Here is a 9,489-nt window from a genome sequence, read left to right as displayed (position 1 = left end):
TTTTAGATTTGCATGATAAAAAAAGTTTGGAGTTGGATGGTGGTGATGATTGCACATCGCTGTGAATGTATTTAATGCCACTGAACTGCACACTTGAGAAGGGTTACAATGGTAAATCTTGTTATTTTTAGCACAATTAAAAATTAGAGAATAAAAATAAAATTGTTGACTAGCCTGTGTGCCATCCTGGCTATGCTGTGAGGATCCAGTGTGAGCAGGGAGTGGTGGCTGAGTAGGCAAGATTCATGGACACCACAGCAAACAGGATGGAGAACTACCAGAAAGCTGGCTCGGTAGAGTTCCCAGAACCTTCACCAGTGTTCCAGCTATCTCCTGACACCCTGGATTTGTGGGTCCAAGATGGCAGCAAAATTCAAACCCTGCTGAGGCTGGCACTAGGTCTGTTGGAGATGGGCAGCACAGGGCATGTGGTGCTCTCAGGTTCTGGCTGGGTTGCAGGGAAGGCTGTCAACAGCCTGAGATTATCCACAGCTCTTCCCAGACCTATACCAGCTCACCAAACTGCATTTCCTGCACACTGAGGACAGCTGGGTCCCAACTTCACCTAACACAGGTCTAGACCTGCTCACAGGGCATGCCATGCACCTGCACTGTGGGTTCTGCTCAGCTGGGAGTCCCTGAGCCCCAGAGAGTATGGCCACCAGACCCCTGGGGCACACCCTAGCCTGGGGTCCATGCCCAGTCCTGGTTGTGGACCCCAACTTAGAAGAAGACCTTTGAGACACCCTGTCCTGAAGACCTGCTGAGCCAGGCTGTTCTCCAGGCCTGACTATTTGGGATGGCTGAGCCTTTTCTGAGAAGCCTTTGTAGTCACAATCCCAGAAAGTCTTGGGTCCAAGGAAGTCCTGCCTCCCCCTTCTCTCTGGCATATGGGAAGGGACTGCTGTGAAGAGTGCCAGGTGTGGGTGTCTGCTAATTTCTGGATTGTTTGAAAAGGGCTTACTCTGCCTCAATCCTATGGAACATCTGATCTGCCTTCTGACAGAGATCAAGTGAGGGGAGTCAGGAAAATAAAGGTTCTGCCCATTTGTCTGATGAAGAAATAAGTAAAATAAAATAGTTTGTGATTATGTAGCCTGCAGTTCTTCCAGGAGAAATTTCAGGCCATCATGAGGAGGAAAAAGTATAGGACATGGTTAAACCACCCCTGGAATCAGAAAGGCCTGGGTTCAATTCCCAGCCTGGGATGTTGACTACCTGTGTGGCTTCAAAAAGGTGCTTAACCATTCTGTGCCTCCATTTCCCCCATCTGAAAATGGGCAATAATTAGAGAACATACCTCAAAGGGATTTTATGAAGATGATGAGGGGCCTGTGTTTTGCATTCAGTGAATGAAAGATCTTGGCCTTATGGCCACTGTCCTCCTCCTGCATATCGCAAGACTTCCCAGCAAGACAAGACCTGGGAGGTTACTAAAGGGGCTGAGAAAAAGGAGGGCGTAAATCACCAAGCAACGCAGGACAGTCGACATCTTCCCACCGAACAACCTGTGAACCCCAAGTGATCCTAAGGGTGGTCTTACATCCCACCCACCCCCCAATGCAGTTTTATCTCATTTCTACTGATTTTAAGTCAAAACAGTTTTGTGGAAGTTTTTTTTCAATCCTAAATCCCACTTGCCCTGCATTGGTCGCTTAAAAAATGTGAGAGGTCAAAGAAAATATAGGCCAATGAAAATAACATTGCAGCAAGAAATTAATTGCAAAGCCTGTTTAATATGACAGGGGACTCCCTAAAATCCTATTATATCATTCCCTGCTTCCCTTCATCGTGTGCACTGGTTCTGTGCACAAAGGCCAGGGCAGGCTCCCCGGTGCATTGCTGCATTAATTTGACATTTCTGGCTCCAATTAACCTTACATTTCAGCTATTTTCTAAAGATTGTTCTTTTAATTTTCGATAAGGTTATTTTTTTTTTCCTATTGGTGTTTCACTGGCTTGTGCACAAAGGCCTGTTGTAGAAAATTCAGCCCAGTTTCTGTATGTTTCAAAGGACAGTGTCCTTTATACTTTGCCTGTTCATAAGCAGAAGAGTTGGGTAACGGGCAGTATATGTTGGCTGGGACAGGTTGCAAGTCCAGAAGAATCAGGTGAAGTGACCCCACATTGGCACAACGAACATTGGGAGCTAATAGCCCATACTCCAAGGGAAAAGCAAGGAAAACCAATAGCAAAAAGAATGCTGGATTCTGACTCAGTAGATCTAGATTCGAATCCATGGGTGTCTCTTAGCAGCTGTGCTACATGGGCAACTCGACTGTCGCTATAGTCTCAGGGTTCTCATATGCCAAATGAGGCAAGTTTACCTCCTCAAGAGGTAAAGATAGAAATCGAGATAAAAGTGCCTTTCTCATAAGAGACCTCCCCTATTGTCACAGATAGTTTTAGAAAAGCAGCCAGCAAACTATGGTCCACAACCCAAACTGGCCCACTAACTGGTTTTTTATATAAATTTTTATTGGAACACAGCCAAGTTCTTTCATGTATTGTCTATAGATGCTTTCTCATCGCAACAGCAAAGTTGAGGGGTTATGACAGAAACCTTAAGACCTTCAAAACCTAAAATATTAATTAGCAAACACTTTAGGGATAATGTTTGCCGATTTCTGATCTAGAGAGAAGAAAGAAAGCTGAGACAAGGATGGTGGAATGTGATGGACATCATTATCCAAAGTACATGTATGGAGACACAAATTAGTGTTAACATACTTTATATACAACCAGAGATATGAAAAATTGTGCTGTATATGTGTAATAAGAATTGTAATGCATTCCACTGTCATTTATTTTTTTAAATCAATTTAAAAAATAAAAGTTATACAGTAATAAAAAAGAAAAAGAAAAGAAAGAAAGCTGAGAGGCAACAGGTCTTGGCATCACAACACCCCTGTGCTTTGGCTTGGGTAAGTGTCCCAGAAGGGCCCAGCTTGTGGTACAATTGGGAGGTAGTAGGACTTTTAGGAAAAGGGGCCTCAAGAGAGGAAGTTAGGTCATTGGAGTGTGCCCTAGAAGAGAATATTGGACTCAGAACCCCTTCCTGTCTCTCTGTTTTGCTTCCTGGATGTCATGAGGTGAGTAGCTCTCCTACTATGTACTCTTGCCATAATGTTCAAGGAAAAATAAACACTTCCTCCTTTTAGTTTATCTCAGGTATTTTTCCATAGTGATTGTCAGCTGCCTAACACACCCTCCTTCACCCTTGTCTGGTTTGGGTGGTGACTGAGCTCCTGCACTCTCCGTAGGACCACAGTCTCAGAACAAGGTTTCATCTGATACTGTGAACAACTCTCATTCAACTGGGGACGTTAGTTTATTTTCTAAACTACGTTAGCCCTAAAATACCATCTTTAGAGTTGATGCCCCTTATGCCTCTGCAAATACAGAATTTATTTTCTGTAAGATATTTTGAGCCTTTCTCCAACTTCCTTCTTTTAACTCTTCCGTGGGAAAGGCTCTAAGTTATGTAGGCTACTTGGGGAGAAAGAAAATGAACCAGATGAATCCTTTTCTCCTTAATGCCTATGCTCTGATTGGAAACATTCACATAAAATAAAATTTGTGGAAATGGGAGTCAAATGAATGTCTTACTCACAATGTTGGGTCTGGGGACCAGCAGCCATGGGATCCTCCTGGAGCTGGTTGGAAATGAAGAACCATGGCCCACCACAGACAGGGTGAATCAGAATCTGCATTTCAACAAGATGACTGATGGATACACATATCAGGCAGTTCTTCTGGAAGCATACAAGAGATTTACAAAAGGAAGCAGGAACAGGGTCAAGAGCAGGGAGGAAAGTAACAGCTTATGATGCATCTTTGACAGGTGGAAAGAAGAGGGAAAAGGAACAATTAGGAAGGAAGGGTCTGGCATGAGGGGGCAGCTCTGAGAATGTCATGGCCAGTTCAAAAAAGATTTTGAATAAACTTGAATGTTATCCCTTTTTTATCTGTAGAAATTGGTTTCAGGACACTCCTACTCCATGCATAGTATTTGCATAGAACCTGCACACATCCTCCCACATATTTTAAAATCATCTCTAGATGACTCAGGATACATAATACAAAGTAAAAATGCTAAAAAAATAGTTGTTGTATTATTTAGGGAATAATAACAAGAAAAAAAATCTGTACATATTCAGTATAAATGCAAATTTTTTTTCTGGGATCAGATGCAAAACTGAGAACCAATTGTGATCAATTCCATGAGTTAAAACTGCCCATCTTTATAATTCTGCTACTCCTCTTCCTTTGTCCTTGATTTCCTCAACCATTTCCTGTACTTTTATTTTATGAGCCTCAAAACTTTTGTGTGTATATACATAATTTGCTTAAAAATTCAAAGCAATTTTTATGGATTGAATTTGAAGCATCTTTTCTCAAAAGATTATCCCTGTCATTGAACACTCAGATCACTTTTCTACCAAACCAACACTTGAATGAAATTGCTCTGTGGCTGAAATATCAGAGATCATTTCAAAGTGCCCATCCCCCGTACCCACAAATAGACACCGCCCTTCTTTGTCAATGTTGTATGTTCCCTAGTTAGTTAAGGAAAACTTTCCCAGCATTTGGTGCTCACAAAAAGGATTCAAAAGATGTTTTTTTTTCACACTTCAGGCATCAGATGCTGGTTTTTAAAATACCCTGCATGGTGTGAACTTAGCTTTCAACATCAAACACAACTTTTTCAAGTTTGAAACTAAGTGGCTGAGAAACAAAGATGTTGGGCAGCAAAATGCACATGTGCAGAACATCGCATTGTTAAATCAACATACTTGTGGGTGAGTGTGGCCATTCACACCAGAGAAGACAGCTGGAAGTCCTCCCACGATTCTGAGTCCCCCAACCCCCAGTGGGTATGCATGCACAAAAGTGCGTGCACACACACACACACACACAGTGTATCATTTGCTAGACTTGCCAGCTGAAGCACTGTGTCTTTTGCATTAATGTGTGTCTCCATATGTGTATTTGACATCTGTATCAGACAAAGAATGTGGTGCAAATACTTAATGAAATAGAGTTGTTCTTCTTTCCTGTTTAAAAAGAAATAGCTTTGCACACCTTCACAATCACTGTGATTTTGTAACATCCTAATTTGTTGCATTTGAAAAACCAAGAATACCTGAGAATGGTTTTAGAAAAAAACACAATCAGTCTTCCTTATCTGGGGATTCTGAATCCAAAGACTGGACTTGCAATTGTTTTCCAAAGATTCAACCAACCTCAGGTCAAAAATATTTAGAAAACGATTGCATCTATACTGAACATGTACAGATTTTTTTTGTCATTATTCTCTAAACAATACAGTATCACTATAATTTCCAAGCATTTACATTCTATTAAGTGTTACAATATCTAGAGATGATTTAAAGTTACAAGAGACTACATATAAGTTCTATTCAAATGCAATGCCATTTTATGTAAAGGACTTCAGCATCCATTGATTTTAATATCCGTGCAGGGTACTGAACCCTGTCCCTCATGGATACTAAGAAATGACCGTTTGCCTGAGTGTTTTAGTCAACTATTTCACCACTGTAACTAAAAGACCCAACCAGAACAACTGTAGAGGAGGAAAAGTTTGAGGGCTGATGGTTTCAGAAGTCTTAGTCCATAGAAGCCTGGCCCCATTTCTTGGGGAAAGGTGGGGCAGAAATCATGGCAGAGGGAAGGGGCTCACATGATGATCAGGAAGCTGAGAGAGAGAGATCCACTTGCCAGATACAAATACACACCCCAAAACTACCCCCCAATGCCCCACTTCCCCCAGCTACGCCCTATCTGCCTTCAATGACCAACCAATTAATCCCAACAGGTGATTAATTCACTGATTGGGTTAAGGCTCTCACAACCCAATCCTTTCCCTTCTGAACCCTCTTGCATTGTCTCACACGTGAGCTTTGGGGGAATACCTCACATCCAAACCATAACCCTGAGTCTCTGCAGGATCCGGGCCTTGCTGGCTGCCTCGAAGGACACCAGTGGTGGCACATCTGATGATGTGTGCCCCTGGTTCCCATGCTCACTTCATCTTTCCAAGGTTAACTTTTCTGATGTGGCTGTTTTGTCTTCACTGTGTGCTAACCCTTAAAAAAAGGCAAATGGGCAATCAACAGAAAGAAACCAAACTTCATGTCATAAGATTTGGCTTCCTCTGTGTCTTGGATGAGCCTCGACATGCTCATCTGGAAAATGGGTCCATGCTACTTCCTCACATGGGTTAAGGTTCAAGGAATGTAGGTGTGTGAGCTTCATTGATTGTTCAGAGTCATGCAAACTAAGGTATCCATGCTGAAAGCTAGTCACAAGAATACACGGCTGTCACCAAAGGAAAGGCAGACCAGAGCCTGGCCTGGCAGGAAAGCTCAGGAAGTAAAATCCTTTTCTGAACTTTTCCTCAGCTTTACCCTTCAAGGTGCTTCTTCCTAGGGAATAACAGTTTTAACATTTAATAAAGTATGACAAGCCCACTTCCACTTCTGTATGTCAGTTCTCCCAGCCTCATGCAAGGCTTAGTCTTTGAAGCAGTCAGACTTTTCTAATCAAATGCTCATTTTAAATGTTTTGAATACTATAAAAGCACAGTTATTGAGTGCTCATCATAATGCTATAAAGCACTGTGCTATGTTTTTTAAACCTCATAAGAATCCCTGCTTTATTGATGAGGAAAATCAAGGTAAATAAAGTCAAATAACTTGCTTCAGGTCACAGAGTTAATAAAGGGTGACACAAAGGTACAGACTGAGGACTGTGTCACATCACTGCACATCTCTGTAATTACTGAGTTCTGTCTTTCAAGGGCTTTTTAGAATGACCCCTCCTCAATACTGCTACTTTGCATATTTTAAATCCCTCGAAACATTTTAGAAAGCATCAAAAGCAAACAACAAAACAAGTAGGCAGAACCCAAGTAAGAAAAGACCATGATTACCCCAGCATCTACTTTCCAGGAAGACCATTCCCGGCTCCCAGGCGAAGACTGTGGTCCCAGATTAATTATTAATAGCTTTGCCTCACTCTCAAAGTGACCAGGCTGGAATAATAAACTATGTGGTCAACCCAGGCTCAAAACTTTTGCAAGGACATATACACATAAAATGAATAATAAAATAAATTCCCAGAGATAACCCTTGTGGAAATTGCTATTTTTCTGCAAAGAATAGTTAATAATGATGCATTGTATATCTCAAAATAGCTAGAAGATGGAATTTTGAATGTAATCACATAAAGAAATGGTAAGGGGCCGGGGTTGTGGCTCGGTGGTAGATTGTTTGTCTAGTATGAGTGAGGCACTGGGTTCGATCCCCAGCACCACATAAAAACAAATACAAATAAAATAAAGGTATTGCATCCATCTACTACTAAACTTATATATATCATAAGTTTAATGTGATACATATGGTAATTACCCTGATTTGATCATTACCAAACATATATATGAATCAAAACATCTCATTGAACTTCATAAATATGTACAATTATTATGTCACTTTTTTAAAAAACTTGGAATATTTTATCCCTTGCTTTAAGATTCTTAGGTATCAAGTCCTTAAACCTCCTCTAGACTATAAATTATTGTCTGCAGTTCAAATACCCAACTTCTTAGTATGGGACTCCATACCCATAGATTCAGGGCTCCTGGAGATTGACATTCCCAGAACTCTGTTTTAAAGCCATATTCCTCCAAGTTTTAAAGTATGAGTGTGGGGGGGAGGGGGGTTATTCTGTTGTGCTTTATGTTTTAACTTCAGTTTACCTATTGGTGGGGGGAGGTGGCAGGGAATGGCCTCACACATGCTAGGAAAGCACTCTACCACTGACCTATATCCCCAGCCCTGCCTATTTCATTCTAATTTGTTTTGAGAGTACAGATAATAAAAAGGGAGAGAATTATTTAAACCTTATTCTAATTGCATAGTTTATTTTAATTCTGTTTACACTTGAACTAATTAATGTGTACATTTAAATGAGTTAATAAAAAGTTCTATTTTATAGAATTATTTCCAGTTACCTCTGTTTACCATAGCAAGGAAATTTGAACATTAAAGTGCAATTCCCTAAATCTCACCTATTTAAATGTGTATTGAGTTAATAATAATTAAGACATATTGACTCATCAGAATGATGAAGATGTCTTCTCTATGTTTCATGGTAGAATTTTGTGGAATGCTCTGGTGCCAGTTCCAGGAGAAGCCCCTCTCTGCTACCTCTGGGAACTCTGGATAGAGGGTCACACTGTCAAGCTTATTGCTATGGGGCACCAGGAAGGATAAGGAAACCTCTGTGTGTGAACCTCATAATGCAAACACCTGGAGCTCCCAGTGACCAGAATCCTCTCTGGGTATCTAGAGGATTGCTCTTTTTTTGGTTTGCTCTGTGTGTGTGTGTGTGTGTGTGTGTGTGTTTCTGGGGATTGAACCCAGGGCCTTATGCATGCAAGGCAAGCATTCTACCAACTGAGCTATATCCCCAGCCCTACAGTTTGCTCTTTGAGACCTGGAAACCAGCCATGGTCACCCATTCCTGGAGATCAGCACAGGACACATGGAAACATGGCAGTGCTTCCTCCTCTGAGAGACTGCTCTGCACTGTTCCTTCAGAGGAATATCCATCCATTATCCAAAATGGAGAACTGCAGACAGACAAAAACGTTGGTGAGATTTTCAAGACATCAGCATAGGCAATGATGTTTTGGGATATGACTGCCCAAAGCACAGAAAACAAAAGCAAAAGTAGACAAATGGAATTCCATCAAACTGAAAAGCTTCTTCACCGCAAAGGACACAATCAACAGAATGAAGAGACAGCTTATAGAATAAGAGAAAATATTGACCAACTATTTATCTGATGAAGCATTAATGTCCAGAATATATATTTGAGGAGACTCAGAAGCTTAACAACAAAAACAAAAACAAAATTCAATTTTAAAATCAGCGAATGATCTGAATAGACACTTATCAAAAGAAGAATACAAATGGCCAATAAGTATATGGAAAAATGCACAAGTCGTTAGCCATAAGGAAAATGTAGATCAAAACTATAATGAGATATTATCTCATCCCAGTTAGAATAGATAGTATAAAAATAAACACATAGAAATTAACACCAAGCATAGGGGTGCACGCCTATAATCCCAGCAGCTTGAGAGGCTGAGGCAGGAGGATCACAAGTTCAAATCCAGCCCCAGCAACTTAGCAAGGCCTGGAGGAACTTAGGGAAACCCTGTCTCAAAATATAAAAAGGGCTGGGGATGTTGCTCAGTGGTTAAGCACCCCTGAGTTCAATCCCTGGTACCAAATAAATAAATAAGTAACAAATGTTGGTGAGGATGTAGAGAAAAAGTGTCATACACTGTTGGTGTGAATGTAAGTTAGTATAGCCATTATGGAGAACAGAATGGAGGTTCCAAAAAAAAACTAAAAATATATCTATGATATGATCCAACTATCCCATTTCTGGTTAAAT

The 9,489-nt window shown here is 40.9% G+C and overlaps 1 pseudogene; it reads left to right on the top strand.

Moving 5' to 3' along the window:
- Nucleotides 1–266: 266 nt before the first annotated feature.
- On the top strand, nt 267–767 carry LOC124089331 (ribonuclease P protein subunit p25-like protein; annotated as a pseudogene).
- Nucleotides 768–9,489: the final 8,722 nt, after the last annotated feature.

The sequence above is a fragment of the Marmota monax genome, unplaced genomic scaffold (genome assembly GCF_021218885.2).
Source record: "Marmota monax isolate L192 unplaced genomic scaffold, Marmota_monax_Labrador192_F-V1.1 WCK01_AAM20220418_F8-fsc00005, whole genome shotgun sequence".
NCBI lineage: Eukaryota > Metazoa > Chordata > Mammalia > Rodentia > Sciuridae > Marmota > Marmota monax.
This window is presented reverse-complemented; position numbering and strand designations above follow the sequence as displayed.